The sequence below is a fragment of the Paroedura picta genome, chromosome 2, assembly GCF_049243985.1.
Source record: "Paroedura picta isolate Pp20150507F chromosome 2, Ppicta_v3.0, whole genome shotgun sequence".
NCBI lineage: Eukaryota > Metazoa > Chordata > Lepidosauria > Squamata > Gekkonidae > Paroedura > Paroedura picta.
Window position 1 is genome coordinate 104526057 of NC_135370.1, and position 25051 is coordinate 104551107.

Below are 25051 nucleotides of genomic sequence, written 5' to 3' on the forward strand. Positions count from 1 at the left end.
TATCTCTGCATGCATCTTATTTAATCCTTAGGTCTGTAGCCTAGTCTTCCAGGAACCAGGTTTGCTTAAGGAAAGCAAAATAAAATCATGTATTTTCCTTGTAGTCTATAATCAGTAAAAATGGTTCTTCTTTCCATCAAATAAGTGTATGATATGTGACACACATATTACGGAAATGAATTTAGACAGTTTTAAAAAGAGTGTTATTGTTTTAAATGTTTTTTTTAAAAGAGTTCTAAGCTAACTGATACTTCTCCATAAAGTAATTATTACAGGTAACTGGAACACATTGTAAGTTAAGCTGAGAGTCTGACTGTATTGTGCAATTTGTACAAACCTTCAGGATGCAGCAAGTTATCCTTCTCACTGACCAGTCAGGGAAATTGAAAATAAGGTACTTTTGCTGGAGCCTGTCTGCATAATTAGAATTTGTATTTGTGGTCAACACTCGCCAGCATTCTGTCAACTTTACTTAAGATGAACTTGTTAGCCTTTTGATTTCTTCTTAAAATAGGGACTGAAGAAGAACTAATTTCTGTTCCTTTCATGCAAAGAAAAAACAAATAGGAAAGCTTTATTGAAATTCAGTTTTGCTTGGTACATTTGACAGTAAATAGGAAAAGATGCCTGTAATGGAAATTTTTCAAGCATTACAGAATAGTGTGGCCACTGACCAGTGAGCAGGCCCACCTGGCACTGTAATGCAGAGACATTTGTCTGAGGCCTTTTCAACAGTTGATCCTTAGGAATTTTTGCTCGAGTATAACTCCGCTATCTTATAAGTAATGTTATGTATGGCAGGACCCAGCTTGATAGACTGGCATAATATCCCCAACAACCAGAGGCACCCCTCAACCATCCAGGCTTATGCCAAAGCCAGATACTGTTTAAGTCTGCCAAGACCCAGTTGGGCCAGACTCCATCTTCTTTCTAGCTTGCTCTTAGCCACAGATTCAACATGACATGTGTGTGCTTCTGGTAACAGAATAGCAAGCGTACTGTGTCAGAGAATTGTACATCTTGTCCAGGGTCTTGCTCTCCAAAAGCATATAAGAGTTTTAGTAGTAGAGATGAAATCACCAGTTCCTTAGTGCTGTTTGATCAAACATTATATGTAAAACGTTCCTGTGGAGCGGTAAAAATAAAATGGGTAGGTGGGAAGAGAAAGGGGTGGGGCAAATCCATGATAAAAACTCCGAACGGCCAATCAGGAACCATGAAGTGGCTCCCGATTGGCTTCTACGAGTGTCACTCTGAGGGCAACTGGCCCACCCCCCAATGTGGCCCACCTTCCCCCACAGCCACCATTCCCACACTGGCTGGCCGGGCGGGGGCTTCTGGCGGACACAGGGACAGCCCCACCATGTCGTAGACCTGGCAGCCCTGTCCCTGGGCCCACCAGAAGCCCGCAGGAAGCTGAGCGGCCACATTCTGGCGGGCCCAGGGACTGCCCTGCCATGTCGTAGATGTGGCAGGGCTGTCCCTGGGCCTGCCAGAAGCCTGGAGGAGCCTGGAGAGCTGACCGTGGGCGTGGCCTTCTGCCGAGCCTAAGGACAACTTCGCAGTGTTGTCGACGTGGCGAGGCTGTCTCTGGGCCCGTCAGAAGCCCGCAGGAAGCTCGGCGGCTGGACGGGGACTTCTGGTGGGCCCAGGGACAGCCCCGCCACATCTACGACTTGGGCCCACCAGAATCCCAGAGGAAGCTGCGGAGCCGGCCGGGGCCAGCTGAGACTTCTTTGGCCTGCGCGGACCAAGGACACCCTTCCCGGACCCACCTCCAGAAGCCTGGGATGCCTGGATCAGGTAAGCTGGGGGCTAATCCCTCCTCCGTCCCTTCCCCTTGCCCCTTCCCCTCTTTCAAAGCCCATTTTTAAAATATGGGCTTTGAAACTAGTTCATATAATAATTTGACAATTTTGTTTATTTATTTATTCGACTTCATTATATCCTGCCTTAGGTGGCTAATATAACATATATGATCAAATCACTTTTCAAAACCATTAAAATCACTCACACACACACACACACACACCAGCACATCACAAATAATTAAAACGAATTAAAGCGAGGTAAAAATAACACACATAATTAAAACAAATTAAAAACAGCAAAAAAACTGAACTAAAGAAAGTTAAAAACAGAGTTTAATATTAAAACAGCAATTCAAATCATAGAAAGGATCACTGAAGGAATGCTAAAAGAAATTTTTAGAAAGTCTTCATCCACTGGTAGAGGACAGATGAATTTTTCTGAGTTCCTTTCACACTCTTAGCAGATTAAAAAAATATGAAAACGAGCATTGTTTTAATCCAGATACTTGTTTTGGCATCTTGACTTGGTTGATGCACCAATAAAGGGGGAAAATCAAATAATTTATTGTATGGCAAGTGTTGGTCCCTTTTCTTCTTTTTGGAGAGCAAGTTTGGTGTACTGGTTAAGAGTGTGGACTTCTAATCTGGCAAAGCAGGTTTGATTCTGCACTCCCCCACATGCATCTTACCTTTTCAGTGCTCAACCTAGCCACTGTGATCCATACAACAATTACCTCCAGACTAGACTTCTGTAATCTGCTCTATGCAGGGCTGCCCTTGAAACTGCTCTGGAAACTCCAACTGGTCCAGAATGCAGCAGCTCAGGTCCTTTACAAAGATCCAATGGAGAACAAATATTATACCTGTGCTCACCCAATTTCATTGGCTCCAGATTGGAGACTCAGGTTTGTTTTGATTCTGTCTTTTAAAGCCTCTTCCCATGTATCCCCTAAAGAGCATTAAGCTCAAGTAGTCAAAACCTGTGCATGATCCCCAGTCCCAAAGAAGTAAAACTGGCCTCTACCAGGGCTTTTTTGACCCTGGCCTTGGCCCTAATGACTTTAAACAGTTCTGGAGACAGAGCTGTTCTGCAAGGCTGAGACCAGGAAATAAGATCGAATAGATGCTAGTGTCCTTACCTGAAATTCCATCCACCCAAAAGAAAACCTTCAACCCTCTTTGTACCCTCAGAATACAAATTTAATTGAGGAGTTAGGTGCTTTTATACATTTAAAAAAGCTAAATTTGTCGAATAGATTGTGATTGTGTTTATATACCGTATTTGCCGGCTTATAAGACGACTGGACGTATAAGACGACCCCCCAACATTTCCACTCAAAATATAGAGTTTGTTACATTACATTACAGTACTATGGACAGCTATGTCTATCCCAACTGAAGTGCACCTGGCGTATAGGACGACCCCCACCCCCACTTGGAGGCATAGTCTTATACGCCAGCAAATACTGTAAATCCATTTTGACTTTTTAAAAAGGCTGTTGTTACCTGCCATAGAAGAAAACAATAGAATGGGGAGGCCCAGAGATCTTTTCAAGAAAATTGGAGATATGAAGAGAACGTTTCATGCAAAGATGATAAAGGACCACAATGGTAGGGACCTCACAGAAGCAGAAAAGATTTTTAAAAGGTGGCAAATTATACAGAGGAACTATACAAGAGCGAGCTTAACATCCCTGATAACCACGATAGTCACTGACCTGGAGCCAGACATCCTGGAATGTGAAGTCAAATGGTCCTTAGGAAGTCTGAGCAACAATAAAGCTAGTGGTGGTGACAGCATTCCAGTTGAACTATTCAAAATCTTAAAAGACGATGCAGTAAAAGTGCTACACTCAATATGCCAGCAAATTTGGAAAACTCAACAAGGGCCACAGGATTAAAAAAGGTCAGTTTACATTCCAATCCCAAAAAAGGGCAATGCCAAAGAATGTTCAAACTACCACACCATTGCACTCATTTCTCATGCTAGCAAAGTTATGCTCAAAATCCTACAAGCTAGGCTCCAGCAATATGTGGAATGAGAACTTCCAGAAGAACAGGCAGGATTTTGAAGAGGCAGTTGAACTAGAGATCAAATTGCGAATATACGCTGGATCATGGAGAAAGCTAGGGAGTTCCAGAAGAACGTCTACTTCTGCTTCATTGACTATGCTAAAGCCTTTGATTGTGTGGAGCACAACAAATTGTGGCAAGTTCTTAAAGAGATAGGAATACCGGAGCATCTTATTTGTCTCTTGAGAAACCTATATGCAGGTCAAGAAGCAACAGTGAGAACCGGGCATGGAATCACTGATTGGTTCAAAATTGAGAAAGGAGTCCGGCAAGGCTGTATACTGTCGCCTTGCCTATTTAACTTGTATGCGGAGCACATCATGAGAAAGGCGGGGTTAGATGAGTCACAAATTGGGATCAAGATTGCAGGGAGAAATATCAACAATCTCGGATATGCAGATGATACCACTCTAATGGCAGAAATGAAGAGGAACTAAAGAGCCTGTTGATGCGGGTGAAGGAGGAGAGTGCAAAAGTTGGCTTGAAATTCAACATCAAGATAACAAAGACCATGGCATCCAGCCCTCTCAATTCCTGGCAAATAGATGGGGAAGAAATGGAGGTAGTGACAGATTTTATTTTCCTGGGCTCCAATATCACTGCAGTTGGGGACTGCAGCAAAGAATTTAAAAGACGCTTGTTCCTGTGGAGAAAAGTTATGGCAAATCTAGACAGCATCCTAAAAAGCAGAGACATCACCCTGCCAACGAAAGTGTGTCTAATCAAGGCTATGGTCTTCCCAGTTGCAATGTATAGCCAGTGAAAGTTGGACCATAAGGAAGGCCGAGCGTCAAAGAATTGAGACTTTTGAACTCTGGTGCTGGAGAAGACTCTTGCGAGTCCCTTGGACTGCAAGGTGAACAAACCGGTCAGTCCTAGAGGAGATCAGCCCTTACTGCTCCTTAGAAGGCCAGATCCTGAAGATGAAACTCAAATACTTTGGCCACCTCATGAGAAGGAAGGACTCCCTGGAGAAGAGCCTAATGCTGGGAGCGATTGAAGGCAAAAGAAGAAGGGGAAGACAGAGAATGAGGTGGCTGGATGGAGTCACTGAAGCAGTAGGTGCAAACTTAAATGGACTCCGGGGATTGGTAGAGGACAGGAAGGCCTGGAGGATCATTGTCCATGGGGTCGCGATGGGTCGGACATGACTTCGCACATAACAACAACAACAACACCTGCCATAAGCTGTCCAGGGAAGGGAAGGTTATAAAATAAATTAACAATAATATATTAAACATGACATTCCTTGTGGTTTCCCATAGGAAAATATGTGATGTGTGCATGTACATTTGCTAGTGATAGTATAATTAGATCTATGACTAGAGTCATGTTTCCGTAGGTTACCAGGTTATCACCTACATTTGGAGTCTTACTCCTCAAGCAAAGTGCTGCATTGCCTTCAATGAACTGTGCTACATTGCCTTCTGTTTCAGCATTCATAATCACCTCTTGCACCCATGCTAGCAAAACAGGTCAGGTGGGAAAAACAAACTGAGACATGAAGCTTAACTTCAAGAGAGTACTTTTCCAGTGGCTTGGAATGATGATAATTCTCTTTTTAAAAAGGAAAATTGTCAAAAATGCAATTTCCACAGCTACTCAGCCAACTTTATATTCCTGTGAATGTGTGATATGGAAAGAAATGAGAAGATTTTTTTTAAGGAGCATAACATCTGGCTTAAATACGTTGGCAGTGATTTTCCCACAATGGCTTGTACAGTAAGTTACTAGCTTATCAGTTGATTATGTTGGAGGGCATGCCAGGTTGTTTGCACAGCAGCATCTCCTCAGAGCTCACAACCTGTTCTCTTATCAGCAATAATATACTTCTGTACTATTTGAGTGGGGCAGGAAAGCTCTTTTAGAGTGCATGAAGACTTTCAAAGAGAGCTGTGTGCTCAGTAATTGATTATTTCTTCTCTGAGCCAGATAAATTAGGAATTTGCAAGCACAGAAGAAATGTGAGTAAAACTATTATTTCCCATGAGCTGGTAGAGGCACAAGGAGTGCACTTTAAAAGGCTTTCAAGTGGCATTCTGTATTGGCATGGCTGTTTCCAGTCCCCAGTATCCCCATATAGCTTGTCTTCTGATAGCTTTGGAGTATTATTTAAACCCTTCCAAACAGGCTGGTTCCAGGTTTCTATGGGCCCTGAGGAACATAGTGTAACCTGCCCTCACTGCCTCCTCTAAACATATTCCTTCCATTTAGCCCCTCCCAATATTCTTTAAATACCCTCTTTTCATTTTCCATTTGTTTACTCTGGTAAAGAGAAATCATACATAGCTTTGTTATTTGGCACCCAGTGGGTGGATGAAGCTTGGTGACATAGGGTGGGGTTTGGTGAACTGGGGGTCCAACCCCTTTAGCTTCTGTGAGTAACCCAGGCCCATCCATTGCCCAATGTCCTGTTGCCTTACCAATGGAGCTGCTGGGTGCTATGGGCCACTGCAGGGCTGGTACTGTTGCAGTGTGGCTGCAAGGGTGTGTGAGGGATGGTGATCCTCATGGGCTGTGGGTGGGCATCTGAAGTGAGCCCCAGCATGGCCCAGACTCAACTACCAGGCCCAGCCTCCAAAGCAGTGCAGCTCCCAACCTTTGCTGCCAGGGCCACTATCACCAACGTCCTCCCAAGTGCTGAGAGAAAATGTGTTTGCCTGCATATGCAGACAATGCTCTTATCCCCCCCCCCCCCCGTGTGATATTTTCACACTTTAATTTTTTTTCTTGGGTTCCCACAAGTTTGGAGATAAATCACCTTTCTGTCAATTTGGGCCCAGCCTGTGAATTTATATATCCACAAATTGGTCTATGCTTGACTATCAGAGATATATATGATTATAATGAATTATCATAACAAACTAATTAATGAGTTAAAATTCTAAAGTGAGATCTGAGCTCTTTTTTTAAAAAAAAGTCATTCCACTGATTTGGGAAACCATAAGTCTGATTAGATTATGCTTTTCTGTTTCCCAGGTAATCATCAAAATAATCCTGGGCCTCTTATTTCCTCCAGCAATCACAGGAAGTTCCATCCTTCATTCATAACAATAGCATTTGTCAATTTAATCTCATCACAGTTTGCAGCGATAATCTCCTGTGTCAACAAAGAGGCTGAAAGCAATTTATTCTGTGCCCTCTTTTTGGACAGGCTGAAGATTCATTACAACTCAACAACATGTAGGTTAGATTTATTTTATTTACTTTCTTGGCAAGGACATAGTTTTATACTTTTAAATCTTTTCAGTTATCTCTTGCTCACTTGTTTTCACATATGTAGGTAATGAATCCCTAGTAACTGGGTAAATTCCATCCGGATCTCTTTACTGCCGAACTGAGAAAATTTCCAGATGTATGAAAATAATGCCACCTTTTGAACATCTCAAATGGCAAATGTTCTTCCAGCCCACAATTGTCAGACTCTGCATACTATGAGCCAGTGCCCAGCATTTCACACTTAGTTATTGAGACGCTTGATAAAGTACCTGAGCCTTTTCCAGAAAGCCAATAAGCTTTAAAATTGTAAATGTTATTGCTATGCAGTATGTTTAAAACATACACAGTCAAAAATAGTAGCATTTTGTTATACCTGAAATACTAACTAAATTATCTATTGTGGAAAAAGTCTGCATACCTTCAGGGTATTTTGCCCCAACAGGTCAACATAGTCACTTCATTATACTGAATTATACAAGAATATTTTCCAATCTGTGTTCCTGGAGACCACAGTTTGTTTTCAGTGAACTAATACGTAATTATATGTGAAATTGATTTGATTTACAATAGGGTCTCAACATTACCATTTAATAAAGAGTCGCATAAAGCTTTGGCGGAAAATACATTATTATTTACCTGATTATTAGATTATTAGATTTTCTTGATAACTCTTAAAAGCAGTGCCTCCTTCACAGAGCATGGAGAGGTTTAACATTTTCACATTTGCATGGCTTTGTCAGTGACAAGTGTTCACATGTATACACTGCTAAGGATCTTGTACATTTCACTGGAATCCAATTCAATAGGCAAAAATACTTGTTCAACAATCATATGAGCTCTAACATTCAATTTATTCATTTATTATTTAGTTTTATATTTGTATACCGCCTTTCATGACAATGTTGCCTTGAGGTGGCTTACAGAATAAAATCATAAAACAATATATCCCATAAAAACCCATTTAAAACAACAATGGCATAAAACGCAATATCCCACAGGCATAAGATGGTGGACGAAAATCTCCCCACCCCAACTCTGATGATTCCAGCCAGAACCACTCTTATTTATGATCTTAATTCATTATAATCCTAGGATACTTGCCACAGTGGGACCCCCTGATCAAAACTTCAGTCAACCACCCCTGGCCTCAACCAAACAACTGGTGGAAAAACAACTCTCTTGCAGGCCCTGCAGAACCTAGACTGCTCCATCAGGTCCCTTAGCTCTTCTGGGAGCTCATTCCACCAGGTTGGGGCCAAGGCTGAAAAGGCCCTGCCCCTGGAGGGGGCCTGGGATAACCAACAGATTCCTACCTGCCTAATGGAGAGCCCTGTGGGGGGGGGCATAAGCAGATAAATGGTCCCTCAAATAGAAGAAGAAGAGTTGGTTCTTATATGCCGCTTTTCCCTACCCGAAGGAGGCTCAAAGTGGCTTACAGTCGCTTTCTCATTCCTCTCCCCACAACAGACACCCTGTGGGGTGGGTGAGGCTGAGAGAGCACTGATATCACTGCCCGCTCAGAACAGTTTTATCAGTGCCGTGACGAGCCCAAGGTCCCCCAGCTGGTTGCATATGGGGGAGCACAGAATCGAACCTGGCATGCCAGATTAGAAGTCCACACTCCTAACCACTACACCAAACTGCCTACACCAAATAGGCAGGACCCATGCCATGTATGGCCCTAAAGGTTAAAAATAAAACCTTGAACTTGATCCAGAAGCAGACTGGTAGCCAGTGTAGTTGTCTCAACACTGGCTGAATATGGGCCCTCCAAGGAGTCCAAGGAGTAAGTACCATCTGAAGTGTTAGTTGCACTCCATCCAGTCATGGGAGGCAAGCTGCCTGTCCCTGTTACCCTCTACCCAGCCACAGGACCTCTATCTTGGAGGAGCTGAGTTTCAGATGACTCTGCATGAGCTATCTGGCCACTGCTTCCAAACAACAGGCAAATGTTTCTGGGAGGGGGGGAATCTGGCCAGCTGTCAATCAGGAGATAGAGCTGGCTGTCATCCACATATTGGTGACAACCCAGCCCAAATCTCCAGACCAGCTGGACTATGGGGTGCATAAAGATGTTGAAAAGTGTGAGGGAGAGTATCGCCCCCTGTGTTAAGGTATGGCAGGGCCCCCTGCATCACTGACAGGCACACATCTTCTATAACCAATGCCACCCCACAATAGACTAGGCTTAAGCTAAAGCCAAGATGACACTGCTAGGGTTGGCCAAGCCAGGCCAGACTCCATCTGTGCCTTAGGTTTGGAATGACAGCCTTTGCCTGACCCAGAGGTGCCTCTGGACTCAAGCTCACATCAGCTCACCCCCCCCCCCCCATTGTATTTCTAAGCAAGTGGACTGGCTTCCTCCTGTTTGCCTAAGGGCTCCTAGGAAAATCCTTTGTCTTGCAACATTTTTCACACTTGGCCCCTCTGCCAAGGGAAATCTCCTCCCCACATCCTGCCAGCTAGACCTGATGGCTCTCTTCCTCAGAGCCATTAATACCTTTATCCAAATCCATTTATGGCCACCACCACCCCACTTGGCCAGGCATTGTCCTAATCTCCGGGGACCCTGGAAACTTCCAGCACATGCTTACCTGAGCCTTGTCACGTAGCCCCCTTCCCAAAATCCTACAAAAACTGTGGCTTCACACAGCCACTCGGAGTGTCTTCCAACCCGGGACCTCCCACGCTGGTTCGTGCTTCTTCCTCTGACCCTCCATTCGTCGGACAGGTAACTATCAAGCCTTCCACTCTTCCTCCCCCTTCTCTATGTGTTAGCTATTTGTGTGTCTTTTTGTTATTTTCCTGTCAATAAAGCTTGTATTACTACTTTACCATTTACATCTGTGTTTGTCTTGAGTTCCTATGAGTGTAATCAACCCTGGTATATATAGGCATTTCGATCCATAAACACTAAGTTACCCCCCTCTTGAGCCTCTTGTGGCGCAGAGTGGTAAGGCAGCGATATGCTGTCTGAAGCTGTCTGCCCATGAGGTTGGGAGTTCGATCCTAGCAGCCGGCTCAAGGTTGACTCAGCCTTCCATCCTTCCGAGGTCGGTGAAATGAGTACCTAGCTTGCTGGGGGGTAAACGGTCATGACTGGGGAAGGCACTGGCAGACCACCCCGTATTGAGTCTGCCATGAAAACGCTGGAGGGCGTCACTCCAAGGGTCAGACATGACTCGGTGCTTGCACAGGGGATACCTTTACCTTTACCCCCCTCTTGCAGCATTTGGGCTAATCTTCCCCACAAGCTCAAAGATATGTGTTTTAGGACACGTGTTCACGCAATTTGGGTAACACCTGAGGCACCCCAAAAGGAAGTGCCAAGGGATTTGACAGCTCTTCCCCCACTGCCACCCTCTGAGTCAAGTTCCAGAGAACGGATACCAGCCATTTCAGCATGGCCCCCTAATACCGGTCACAGTGAGGCAATGGGCCAACCAGTTCATGGTCGACCATGTCAAATGTGGCCAACAGATCTAGAAGTACAAGGATGCCCTTATCCAGCTGGCACCGGTTTCTGTCAGAGAAACCAGCACAGTCTCTATCCCATGGCCGGGATGGAAGCCAGAATGGTATGGATCTAGGACTGAAGTTTCCTCCAGAAATGCCAGGAGCTAGTCTGCCATGGCCCGCTCCACTACCTTTTCCAGAAATTCTAAATGCAAAACTGGGTGGTAGTTGGTGGGTCCCATGGGTCCAGAGATGGTTTTTCAGGAGAGGATGAACCACTACCTCCTTGAGCCCATCGGGGAACTCTCTAGATGTTGAGGAGAGGTTCACAATCTCCCTCACAAGACCACCAATTTGTCTGTCAGCCGATTTGAACAACCAGGATGGACACAGGTCTAAGGGGCAAGTGGTCACTCTCACTGATCCCAGCAGTTTGTTTACAAGAACCATCTGAAGCCATCAAAGGATCACCCCCACCACGGCCATGTAACAATCAGTATTAGTCATAGTACATAGGTCCCAGCGGAGCGACAAGACTTTATCTGCAAAATGGTTCACTAATGCCTCACAGCTCAAGTCAAATTTCCTAAAGTTTTGGTGCTCTTCCTCGAGGGAAGTAAGAGATTGAATTACCCTAAATAATTGTGCTGGGCAAGAGCTTGCCGATATGATTTCTGTGGTGAAGAAGTCACGCTTCCTCACTTTTACCACCATTTCATACGCCTTCATAATTGTATGATGAGATATCCTTGCTGCCCCTCGCAAGTCTTCCTCCACATACACTCTAGCCATCTCACTTCCTTCTTCCTCTCTCGAAGCTCCTGGGAATACCAAGGAGCCCATATAGGGCGAGGGCAGAGGGAGAGGGCACCAAGGATCAGTTTCATTGATAGCAGCCAGCAGGTGGGACTGCCAGTCCTCCACCATGGCCACCAGCAAGGTGCCAGAGGGCATTGGGTCCGGCAGAGTGACCTGCCCACCATCCACCTTAAAGATTATTGAACACCTGTATTGATTTACTTCAAGAATATCCCACTTTTCTTCCCAAAGTGGCTTACATCATTCTCCTTTTTATCCTCACAGCAATCATGTGAGTTAGGTTAGGCTCAGAAAATGAGCATGGCCTAAAGTAACCCAGCAAGCCTCCATGGCAGAGTGGTGATTCCAATTCCTAGTCCAACAGTCTAAGCATAGCTCTACTCTGGCTTTGCACCTATGGTAGTAGAGTTTTGTTTCCTGGTTATGGTTGAATTTCATTTCCTTGCCTTGTGGGAGCTTTTGCATCTGTGCACTGGAGTATGCAAGATGATTCTACCCAGAATTGTGGACAGCTGGGTCAGATAAAGAAGGAACAAGACTGTGTGCAATGTGTAAAAGATAAAGGTAAAGGTATCCCCTGTGCAAGCACCGAGTCATGTCTGACCCTTGGGGTGATGCCCTCTAGCGTTTTCATGGCAGACTCAATACGGGGTGGTTTGCCAGTGCCTTCCCCAGTCATGACCGTTTCCCAGTCATGACCGTGCAATGTGTATGTGTGAAATAATATTAACATGCACTTAAACATCAAATGCAAAGGCTCCTTTAAAAAAAAATACAGGGAAATACCACATAGTAAAAAATAGCATTATGCCAGTGCAATGGCCTAACACTAAAAAACTCTGTGCCTCCGGGAATTCCACATCTGCTGGCTCCTCTGCTGCTGTCCCATGCTTCCTGCCATTTTGCACACCTGCTCGAAATGGTGGAAGAGGGGAATGCCCTATATACCCTCTTGTCTTCCGCCTGTCAATCAAGACAGGTGGCCAATCACCTTTCTTCCCCTTTTAAAGGGACTGTGATGTGAGCTAATTTCTTTTTAATGAGATGTATTTAAATGTGTATGCATCATAGGGCTCCTTTTACTGCAAGCCCTCTTGCAATCCGGAGCCTTAAAGCTTACAAAAAAAAATTTTTTTGGCAATATGTTTTTAAAAATTTTTTGGTGGGGAAGAGGCATGCTTTATAGGCAAACTGATGGGGAAAAGTATATTTTGTGCTCTGCCTGGGTGATTATGTGCCTATTCATTGCTCCGGGCAGTTTAAAAAAAAGAAAAGAAAGAAAGAAAGCCGTATTCTGGGTGAAGAGAGAGGTAGGTGGGATTGAGGGCGGGCATTGGAGATGGAGATCTCACTACTTTGGCCACTTTGGTAACGCACATGTCTTTTGCAAATGGCATGCTGGCTGCTCTCCTTCCGCTTGCGCTACATGGCAGGAGAATCCAGTTTATGCGATTTCCCTGCAAGCGCTTTAAAATGGAGGATATAGCTAACGGTTTGCTGCTGCAATGCTGGATGTTCACGGTGTCATGCAAAACACCAAAAATATGGTATTTACAAAAGGTAAGAATTTCACATGTTTTATTCTGTTCAGAATGGCTCATAGTGTTTAGAATTGCTATCTGTCTGATTGATTTGATCATTGTTAGCATATTAGTCTACTGAGCTATATGTAGTGATAAAAGGTCTGTGTTGGGGAAGGAGGGAAGAAAGCAGACCTTCCCTTGGGTTAAGAATGTACATGTAGGAGACATTGTTCACTGAATTGTACTTTATTGTACTGTACTGTTTGAATACATGAAAAGTAACCTGACCTGAAATGTTTATGCACAACCAATGAAAAACTGGCTGCTAACAGACCCATGAATTGAACCAGTAGTTGTTGAAGCATTCTGATACACTGCTATTGTTACTAGGTCTGTGACATTTAAAAAAGAAAAGGAAGGAGGGAAGGAAGGAAGGAAGGAAGGAAGGGAGGGAGGGAGGGAGGGAGGGAGGGAGGGAGGCAGGAAGGCAGGAAGGCAGGAGGGAAGAGGGAAAGAAAACTAAATTGTGAGGAGGCTAAATTCAATTTTTAGTATGTCTTCTTACTGGAAATCATTATTCACTTCCTTAACCAGTTCAACCTTCTGGATTACTCATTGTTCTCTCTCTTTACTGCTTTCAAAGTCCTTTTATAATAGTGAACTGAAATATCTCTATCAGAAATATGAATTCACACTACTTAACACAAATCTAATGGATTACGAATGATGGTTTGATTGGGCTGTTTCTTTTGAAGAGTGAAGGGTTAAGTGTAATGCATAACTTGAGGAATAGGTTAAGTCAGTCCATTGTGAGTTGCACGATGTTTAAAAATTCTATTTTAGAACTAGGCTGCTTTGCTGAGATTACCACCTGTACAATCTAATCTCTTCCATGATACATTTTTATTACTCAGAAACTAAATGCACCAAATTAGATTCTATCGGTATGTGCTTGTAAATACAACCCTGTAAACACTGGCATTAATTTTTCTGCCACTTCCAAAATGTATACTGTATTGGATTCCTCAAGCCTATTGATGTTCAAGCAAAATAATATAGAGAGCAAGCAGATATACTGAATATTCACAATTTGTCCCTTATCAGCAATGACTGTGAAATATTCATTGCTTTTTAGGATTGAAATCAAGCATGGAATAAGATGGAGTTGGGACATTTGAAAACTTATGATTAAAGCAACATTATATATATATTTTAAAAAATGGAATGCTATGAGGATACTAAATTCTAAAAGTCAAACTTTAAACTAAGTTCTATTTTCAATGACTTGTTATGTAATAGGTCCAAGGAGATATAAATCACATAATTAGGATAATCTGGTTTTTGACATCTCTCTAAATGCACTTATCATGATTACATTTCATGGCTTTCAGTACAAGTTTATAAATTCATAATCCACAAACATAAATGTATTTACATCTCCCCCCTCCCCCCCAAGTGCCACTTCCCAAATCTCTTGGCATTTGTGGAGGCAGTGTTAGAAACCCAATGCTCTGAAAGTAAGTAGAGGTCAGCTTTGGTCATGCCCCCAATGGGAATAAATGGTGTACAGTACATGTAGCATTTGGGCTCTGGGTCAGAATAAAATCAATCTTTGGAGAAGGCAACTGTCTGGGGGAGCCAAAAAAAAATAAGAAAGGGGGACTGACTCACAAAGATGAGTTTACACAAATATTCCCCACAGAAAAAGTTCATCAAAAATTTAGTTTCATACTAAACTAAATATTTTAAGCCTCTTTTCATCTGCAGACACACACACCCATATGTCATTCTGCAGGGTCTCCTATCCCTCAGAAGCAGCATTTCATGAATATCAGTGCGAGGGGGGTACAGGAAAGCTCCATTCTGCTAATGGAAGATTTAGTCTGAATCCAATCTGGTATCTTTTCATGGAATCATAGAGTTATCTTCCCTAAAGGGTCATCTAGTCCAACTCCCTGCAAAAGGCAGGAAATGGCCACAAAAGCCAAACACATACACAATCCCTTCTGTCCACCCACTTATACTCTGCTTAAATTCACTAAATTAGCATTTCTGTCAGATGGCTATCAAGCCTAAGGTGACCAGATTTTAGCATTGGTAAAGCGGGACACCACTTACCGGGGGGGGGGGTCTTCATTAAAAATTTGGTCTATATGGAGCAACAAAAAGTTTCATAGAACGCATAAAACACAAAAATAGTATTGTAATATATATATTTTTATTTCAACATAAGGAATACTAAAATTAAGGGGTACAATCTATTCAGAAGGGCCAGACAAGAAAAGAAGGGGGAAGGTGTAGCAATATATGTTAGGAATCTTTATACTTGTGAAGAAATACAGGTACCCGAGCATGAAAGTTCAGTTGAGTGTATTTGGGTGAATATAAAAGGAGTAGGGCTTGAATGAGATACTGCTAGACCAAATTACACAATTTTCAAAAAAGGGGGAAACAGTGGTCATGGGTGACTTTAATTACCCAGATATCTGTTGGAAGACCAACTCTGCTAAAAATGCAAACTCCGTTAAATTCTTAACTTGTCTCGCCAACAGCTTCATTTCCCAGAAAGTAGAGAGGGGAACCAGAGGCTTTGCTATTTTAGACTTGATTCTCATCAATAGGGAAGAACTGGTAGATGAGGTGGAAGTAGTAGGCACACTTGGTAGCAGTGGCCACCTGCTTTTGGAATTTTCAATTGTGGGAAAGAGAAAACCTTTACGTAGTTGTATGTATAGACTGGACATCAGGAATGCTGATTTTCACAAACTTAAAGGTATGTTGCGTAGAGTCCCGTGGTCAGAAAGACTTAAAGAGATGGGAGTCCAAGAGGGCTGGGAGTTTCTTAAAAGTGAAATACTGAAGGCTCAATCACAAACAATTCCCTTGATAAGAAAAGATGGAAGAAGCCTAAGGAAGCCAAGGTGGCTCCATAAGCAGTTGTCAAATGATTTGAAGAATAAAAAAGAGTCATTTAGGAAATGGAAGGAAGGCCTTATTACCAAGGATGAGTATAAACAATTAACCAATAATTGTAGGGGGAGTGTTAGAAAAGTTAAAGCTCAATATGTGCTTAGGCTAGCAAGAAATGCCAATCATAGGGGAGACTTGTCTTGGCAGTAGCATGTGCAAAAAGGATCTAGGAGTCTTAGTAGACCATACTCTGAACATGAGTCAGCAGTGTGACTCAATGGCTTAGAAGGCAAGTGGGATTTTGGGCTGTATCAAATGGAGCATCGTGTCCAGATCACGGGAGGTGATGGTACTGCTTTACTCTGCTCTGCACTGGCCTCACTTGAAGTACTATGTTCAGTTTTGGGCACCCCAGTTGAAGAGGTATGTTGACAAACTGGAACGTGTCCAGAGGAGAGCAACAAAGATGGTGAGGGGTTTGAAGACCAAGACATATGATGAAAGGTTGGGGGAGCTTGGTCTGTTTAGCCTAGAGAGGAGACAACTGAGAGGGGATCTGATAACCATCTTCAAGTATTTAAAAGGGCGCTATATGGTGGATGGAGCAGAATTGTTCTCTCTTGCCACAGAGTGACAGACCAGAACAAATGGGATGAAATTAATTCAAAAGAAATTCCATCTAAACATCCAGAAGAAGTTCCTGACAGAGCAGTTTCTCAGTGGAACAGGCTTCCTCGGGAAGTGGTGGGTTCTCCATCTTTGGAAATTTTTAAACAGAGGCTAGATAGCCATCTGACAGAGAGGCTGATTCTTTGAAGGCAAAGGGGTGGCAGGTTACAGTAGAGCGATTGGGATGTGACTGTCCTGCATAGTGCAGGGAGTTGGACTAGATGATCCATGAGGTCCCTTCCAACTCTAGTATTCTATGATTCTAGTATTATACAGTTTGCCAGGTACCCCCAGATGTCCCTCCAAAAGTGGGACAATCTGGTCACCTTAATCTAGCCTCTCCTTAAAACCATCTAAAGAAAGAGAACCTATCAGCTCTTGAGAAAGTTTGTTCTATTGAGAAACTGCTCTGTCAGGAACTTCTTCCAGATGTTTAGCCAAAATGTCTTTTGAATTAATTTAATTATTTTGGTTTTGATCCAGCCCTCTGGGGCAACAGAAAACAACTCCACTCCACCCTCCATATGATAGCTCTTCAAGTACTTGAAGATGGCTATCATATCACCTCTTAGTCATTTTCTCTCCAGGCTAAACAAACCAAGCTCCCCTAACCTTTCTTCATATGTCTTGGTCTACAATCTCCTCACCATTTTTGTTGCTCTCCTCTAGATGTGCTTCAGTTTGTCTACATTCTTATTCGATTGTGGTGCCCAAAACTGAACACAGTTCTCTAAGTGAGGTCTAACCAGAGTGGAATAAAGCAGTATCTTCACCTCACGTGATCTGGACATTATGCTCCTTCCCTCCCCCCCCCCCCCCCGTAAATCAGATTTTTATTTTTCAAAAAGTAGAAAAAAGAAATAGAATTGCTGTACATAGTACATTATATTGCTTGTAAAAGTAATGTATTAAAAGTAATCTCCTTCTAGTTTAGCTTTTGTTATCTTTTTAGAAACCGTTGACCATCAGCATCTATTTTGCCATCTTGGCCAAGTCTGCCAACTTGGTCAACCAATCTTCTATTGATGGTAATTCTTGTATTTTACATTCTCTGGCCATGACTAATCTAACTCCTGTCGCTGCATAAAAAAATAGTCATCTGGTACATGTCGGGAGGCACTGTGGTGGTAGACATTATGCTCCTTTTGATACAGCCACAAATCCCATTTGCCTTTTTAGCCACTGAGTCACATTGCTGACTCATGTTCAGAGTATGGACTACTAAGACCCCTAGATCTTTTTCACACATACTACTGCCAAGACAGGTCTCCCCCATCCTATACTGATGCATTTGATTTTTCCTACCTAAATACAGAACTTCACATTTTTCTCTATTGAAATTCATTTTATTCATTTTAGCCCCGTTTTCCAGTCTGTCAAGATCATCCTGTATCCTGATTCTGTCTTCTGCTGCATTTGCTACTCATCTCAGTTTAGTATCATCTGCAAATTTAATAGGCACCCCTTCTATTCCTTCATCAAATTCATTTATTTTTATTTATTTTACATTTATATACTGCCCTCCCCCGGGGCTCAGTGCAGTTTACATAAAAACTTGGCAGAACAAGAAGAGTACAGAGAAATCAGTGACTATAAATAACAATAGTAAACAGTAATACTAATAGAACACTAATATAGTAGACCAATGGGACAGTAGTAAACAGAAGATCATTACAGCATACTGAGGCCCTGTGGTTGGACAATACAAATGATGATTTACATGGGAGAGAGGGTCAGGTTGGCAAGAGGAAGGAATGGTTCTGGTCAACTTCAGCCAAATGCCTATTGAATGAGATACCTTTTGCAGGCCCTGCAGAACTGTTCAAGGCTCTGTTCTCCTCTGGGAGCTTGATCCACCAGGTGGGGGCCAGGACAGAGAAAGCTGTGGTTGAGGTCAAGTGGGCTTCCTTGGGGCCAGGGATCACCAGGAAGTTGGAAGTGGTGGAAGTGGTGGAGCCTAAGGCTCTTTGGGGGATGTAGGCAGAGAGTCAATCCCTTAGGTACACTAGGCCTAGTGTGGCCTTAAAGGTGATAACCAAATCCTTAAGCCTGGTCCAGAATTCAACCAGAAGCCAGCTCTGCTGCTGGATGTGGGACCTCTGAGGTGTTAGCGTGAGGACCCTGGCAGCTACATTCTGGACCAGTTGTAGTTGCTAGATCAAGGATAAGGGCATGCTGGTGTACAGTGAGTTGCAGAAGTCCAGTCTAGAGGAGACCATCACATGGATCACTGTGGCTAGGTGTTCCAGGGCCAAGTAGGGCTCTAGTAGTTTGGCTTGGCAAAGGTGGCAAAATGCCAGCTGCACTACCGTTGTGATCTGAGCCTCCATAGAGAGGGAAGCATCAAGAATCACCCCCAGGTTCCTAGGGGAGTGGTCCACTGATAGCCGTACTCCATCCAGGTTGGGTAGGAACACTTCCTCGCTTGGACATTTCCTGACCAGCCACAGGACCTCTGTCTTTGAAGGGTTGAACTTCAGATGACTCTGCTTGAGCCACCTCATCACTGCTTTCAGGCAGCTGGCTAATGTTTCTGGGGGTCAGGACAGTCATCCGTCAAGAGGAAGAGCTGGGTGTCATCAGCATATTAGTGACAATCCAGCCCAAATGTCCGCACCAGTTGAGCAAGAAGCCACATAAAAATATTGAATAAGGTTGGAGAGAGAACTGCTCCCTGAGGAACTCCACAAGCTAGTTGGTGGCAGATTAATGAGCTATCTCCTAGTGCTACACTCTGTCCACAATCCCGGATAAAGGAGATCAGCCATTGAAGGGAAGTCCCTTTGATCCCGGCATCAGCAAGGTGGTGAGCTAGACGTTTATGGTTGATTGTGTTGAATGCTGCTGAGAGTTCTAGTTATATAAGCAGTGTCGATTTGCCACAGTCCAACTAGTGATGGAGATAATCCTTCAGGGCAACTAGCACTGTCTCTACCCCATGGCCAGGCTGTAAACCAGACTGAGATGGGTCTAGGATCAAAGCTTCTTCCAAGTATGCTGCTAGTTGGTCCATGACAGCCTTATCAAGCATCTTCCCCAGAAACACTAAGTGTGAGATGGGGTGGTAGTTGGAAAGCTGTTGCGGGTCTAGAGGTGATTTTTTAAAGTAGCATGTGAGCCACTGCTTCTTTTAGCCCCTTTGGAAATGAAAGGGAGAGGTTGATTATCTCCTGGATGGGGGGGGGGCAGTACTCATATGTCAGATGTTTTTAATAGCCATGATGGACATAGTTCTAGAAGGCAAGTGGTTGGTTTCACTGTCTTTAGCATCATGTTCACTTCAGTCAGCATGAGTCATCTGAAGTTACTCAATGTACTCTCCAAAGATGGCCAAGGGACCTCTAGTTCATACTGTGTGTCTAAAGTAGGAGAGAGGTTGTAGTGGAGTGATGAGATTTTATCTGCAAAGTGACTTGCAAAGGTCTTGCAGTTGATGTCCAATTGGTTATTATTGGTTATTATTATTGGTTATAATCTTTCTGGCTTATAACAAACCACAGTAATTTAATCTAATATGAACAAATGGAAAAATTACAATTTGTTCCCTTGTTTACAAACCAGAATTTCAAAGGCAGGATTAAATGGTGGTTTCAAATCCTGTTCTGTAGGCAAAAAAGTAAACCATAGGTGACTTTTGTGAATATGTCTGCCAACTATAGATGGAGCTTTTGTTTCCCTTTCTGTTTCAGGAATTAAAGTATGGAAATGCAGAGTCTAAAGAGGTCTCAGCCCTTGGTTTTTAGCCCATGATTTGCAACCTATGGGGCTGGCTTAGTTGGGTCTTGGACCACCCCTGAATTTTCTTTGTCATTTGTTTGTGTGATTATGCTTCTGTTTTGGTTTGTGTGGGGGGGGGGGTGGAGGAAGGAGGGGGAGAACACCAGAGAACTTCTGAGGCTCATTCCCATAATACCATACTATGATTTCTTATTACATCTGAGTGCAACCATTATATCTTATATAACTATTTGAACAGTTGGTGGTGCTTTCTAGAAATAGGTATGGCTGGAAAGTTAATTAATATTGGGTACTGATCAGACATTTCCAGATAAATTCATTTTTATGAATTCATTTGAAAATAAAATGTAAGAAGATGTGTGGTTTTAATACTGCATAGAAACTTGGTGTGGTTGCTGTGGTTGATTTTTACTTAATAAAACTTCAAAGCACAGATAGAAACTGCACTTTTACCTCTTAAGAATCAAACGTATGCACTGAAAAAGGAAAAGGAATATACTGAGGTAATTCAAATGCTATATCCTTATCTTTTGTAGAGTATCTGTAATGCTCAATGGCAGAAATTCCCTCTGAGACTTTGCATCCCCCCTTGAAAAGAAACCTGCTCCTTCCCACCTTGCCCCACCCGCCTAGCCTGCAGACCACAGACATAACATGTTGGCAGTTATGTTTACTCCCCTTGTCTACCAATCAGTCACCTTTTGAGGACTGCAGAGTGTGTGTGTATCTGCTGGGAGCCTTGTCAACCTTTGCTGATGAAGTGACATCTTTCCTCCAGGGGCTCATGTTTGATAGGGGTCAGCAAATAACAGCCACAAAATTAACTGAGGCATTAGAAAACAAGACAGTAAATGATGTGGACTAAATGAGTAGAAGCAATTCATTTAAGCAAAGAAAAGGCTGAGATCTGATTAGGTCCATCTGTAGATATATTTGCACATGAAAATGTCATCTGATAAGAGCAGACTCTCTGGTTTTGTTGACTTCAGCATAATGAAAAACAAAGCCTGGATAATACAATTGGAATTATTAAAGTTTAAAAGGATGCTGGATTTTAAGTCAGCTGAAACAGTACATGTACAAGTAGACCATACAAGTAGACAGGATGACATTTCTTTTACAGAAGTAATTTCTATTGCAAGAATGTGGATAACATACACCCTAATTTCATACCTTAAGTAGGGTTGGGTTGGCTTCCAAAGGTGGTATGAATTCACTGAAGTGATTTTTGTTCCCCAACCTCCAGCTTCCAACATCCTATAAAAAGCCACTACAGAGGATTGGAGAAGCAGTATAATATCTCTTGAAGGAGGAATCAGTCAAATTCACACTTCCCATCACTCGTGCAACCTTTTGCTTCACTGACAGACTTGCTTGGCTCCATGAGTGGCACTGCATCTGATTCTCCCATGTTATGTGCCATATTTTTCAGAAGGGCCCTTCAGTTCTCAGCAGCAGCTTTTGAGGATCTGGGGGGAGGCACAGGAATTAGAGAAAGCAATGAAATGGTTTCAGATAAATTGCTCCAATGTGGAAGCTTGGTCCAGTCCTTCATACATAGAAATTCTCAAACCTATGAAGAAAATGTAGCAGTCTTTTCCCCTGGCAGTTGTCCTCCTGAGAAGGGAAGAAAGCATGTCAGAGAAATTAAATTAAGTCTGGAAACCTAATTGACTTTAATGTCTTGTACACCAGAGAGAAATGTATATGCATTTATAAAACCACCTAACAATTACAGGATAAAGAGGACATCTACATATATTGTAGACACTGTAAAATCTGCAACACAGGAACAGTGACTGAGGTATTAGAAAACAAAACACATTTTTGTAGCCAAGGAGTGACAATTCTTCCAGGTCATCCAGAGGACAGTATGATATTGTCCCTCTCAGTTACAAGACCCGTGTAAGATGAGACAAGGCAAGGCGGAGTGCCCAACTGAGCCCTGTCCAAGGCAATGGAAGGCAGAGGGTGGAGCCCCACAGAAGGTGAGGCGAAGGCCACACAGAGAGATTGATGACTGTAGCTTTTTGAAAGTGTATGCATTCTGTGACCTTTGCTAGGCAACCACAAAAAGCTTGGTTTCTGTCAGTAAAAGGCAGGGGGTGGGGGCAGGGCCCTATCCAGGACTATTTGAACTTTGAGGAAGGCTTCACTGGGGCCAGGTCTGACAGAAACTATTAGGTGACTTGATACCATGTGACTTGCATGACTTACCAGGCTGTCTGCTTCCTTATGTTCAACAGCAGTAACTACATGAAACATGTGTGGTGTTGTTAGAGTTTCAGTCTAGGACTTCTAATCCCCATTCTGCCCCTGCTAATCACTGGGTAACCTTGACCCAGTTACACATTATCAGTCTTACCTCACAGAGGTTGAGCCAAGATTGACTATTACGGGTAACTGGACACCTCCAAGTAGACAGATAGCCTCCCCCTCCAGAAGGCAGGAGAGGTGGCATCCTAGCAGGCAGGGGAAACCAAGCCCTGAGCAAGAGATGATATGAAGAATGTGGTGGCAGTTGGCTCCATTTACACACAGATAAAACAGATGGTGGCACCTGTCCTCAGCTAAGCTCCAAATAAAGCAGTGGAGACAGTGGCACCCAGCCTACCTGAGCAACACACAAGGTGAAGCAGATGGTGGCACTTTACATGTGAAGTGATGCAGATGCTGGTGCCCAGCCTGGCCAAATATGAAATGGGGGGGGGGCAGACCATGGCAGCATTCAGCCCATGACCTGCTCAACATGAGGGAGATGGTGGCAACTGCCCCAGGTGAGCCCTGCATGAAAACAGGCAGATGATGGTACCTGCCTAAACGCAGTATGGAGAGAACTGAGGCAGGGTGTGCTGCCCTATCTGGCCACACTCAGAGGCAGCCTGGAGGAATATGCCCTTGGCTGGGAAGCCAAGCCTGAATCACAAACTGTTTAGCAAATCCAGAGTCTAAACCGGGTTAACACTTGCTGTGGCAACCAGAATCTAAGGGAGAGCCAAGAAGAGAGAGTGAAAGGAGCCAGCAGTGGTTGGGATACCAGTAAAGCTGAGTCAGGAATCAAAGCCAGTCTGTTTACCAGAGTCGTTGTCCAGGAGATGAGAGTAGGAATCAAACACTGGGAATTAAACTGGCAGAGCTTCGCTGTAGTGAGGGTGGGTCAAGAACAGGTGATCAGACTGACTAAAGGATTTTCGCATAGATTTCACCTACACTGAGGAGCTGTTTCTACCTTGTCTAAGTACAGATTTGCTAAGGAGTTAATTGGCTGCACCTGTGGAATTAATCTTCATCCCTCAAAATGGCCCCAGCTGGGCCCCATCTAGTTTGACAGCAAGTCTGAAACTAGGCACTTCTTCTACATTCTGTGAAGTCTGACCTCCTTCACTACCTTCTGTGTTCTGGTGAACTGTGGGCTATCCTGTGGTGCAGGCAGGGTTGGGGTTGAGTCTGGCGGAGGCACCGGTCCATTCCTGTGGCTAGGTACTGGCTGCTCCTCTGGGTCAGAGCTTAGATTATGCTGATTTCCCTCCTGTGCCTGTTCTGAAAGCCTTAAAAGCAGTAAGGCTGGCTGCACTAATTGATCAGCTGCACTTGGGTCCTGTTGCTGGAGGCTAGGGATGGGGGCTGGTCCGGAGGCTGCAGTGGGGGCATGATGCAGAGGGAGTCACCTGGCCAGGCCCCACACAAGGTGAGGTGAGCCAGAGAGTGGGGCCAGCCAAATCCAATATAAAGGCAGGCAGGTGGCAGTGCCCCACCTAAGAGAGCCCCATGCAAGGAATGGCAGAGGGTGGCATCCAGCCTAGTGTTATGTGAGGTTGTCGCACCTGGCCCAGCTCAGCCTCATGCAAAGCAAAGCAGATAGCAGTGCCCAGCCTGGCCAATTTCCCCCTTGGGAAAGAGGGTCAGGATCAGACAGACTGCTTCTTCTTCTTCTCTTCTTCCTCCAATGGGAGCTGGGCTATGGTGAGCTGGGCTCTGGAAATCTTTTCCAGGACTTTTCACTTCCATTCAACCCCCTACTCTCAGCGTTCTGACAAAAGGAGGCCCTAATTTACTGAGGCCAAAGAATGATGGGCAGCAGCACAGGCACTCTGACGAAGATGTCCCAGAGTCACATGTGGAATCGCGTGTCGGGGCCACCTGACACATGTGCGTCAGGCAAAGAGGTGATGAGGCAGGCCTATAAAAGGTGCCATGTGTGTCTTCCCAGCCTCTTTCACCTGACCTGATGTTCTGGATGGTTTTCCCTCCCATCTACCCATGTTCACATTTATGGCTCAAAATTCTGTTATTTGTTTACAATCGTTTGATATTAAATTTGTCACAGCTTGTGGGATGGCATAGGAGGAGCCTGTTTTGGAGGGAGGTCTGTCCTGCATCCTGGACTTTCCAGTACGGGGGCCTCTGTAAGAGGTGGCTGGGTATGAGCTAGGCTGACCACTGTGGGAAGGTTTGGGGCTCACACAGCCAGGTGGCCTGAGGTGGACCAGTGGAGGTGTGCGCCTCCAGTGGTATGTCAGGTGGAACACTTACCATTTGTATAGGGACAACAGTGGTAAAGGAGCCCATGCTCCTGGCTGGGATACTGGTGGGAATTCTTTGTGTGCACTGGGTCAAAAGAGGGAGGTCATGGTCAGCTGACCACGGTGACAGGTTTCCCTTCTATGCCAAGCCAACACTCCTGTTTTGATAAGTAAATAAAAGCTGTGCCCTGGTTAAGCCAACATAACTAGCGATGTGAGCATCTTCCTTGGGGCCGGTTGATGCCTGTCTGGGAGGAGAATGAAGTAAAGTACTCCAAGTACACATTGTGGAGAAAGGTTGCCTACAGCT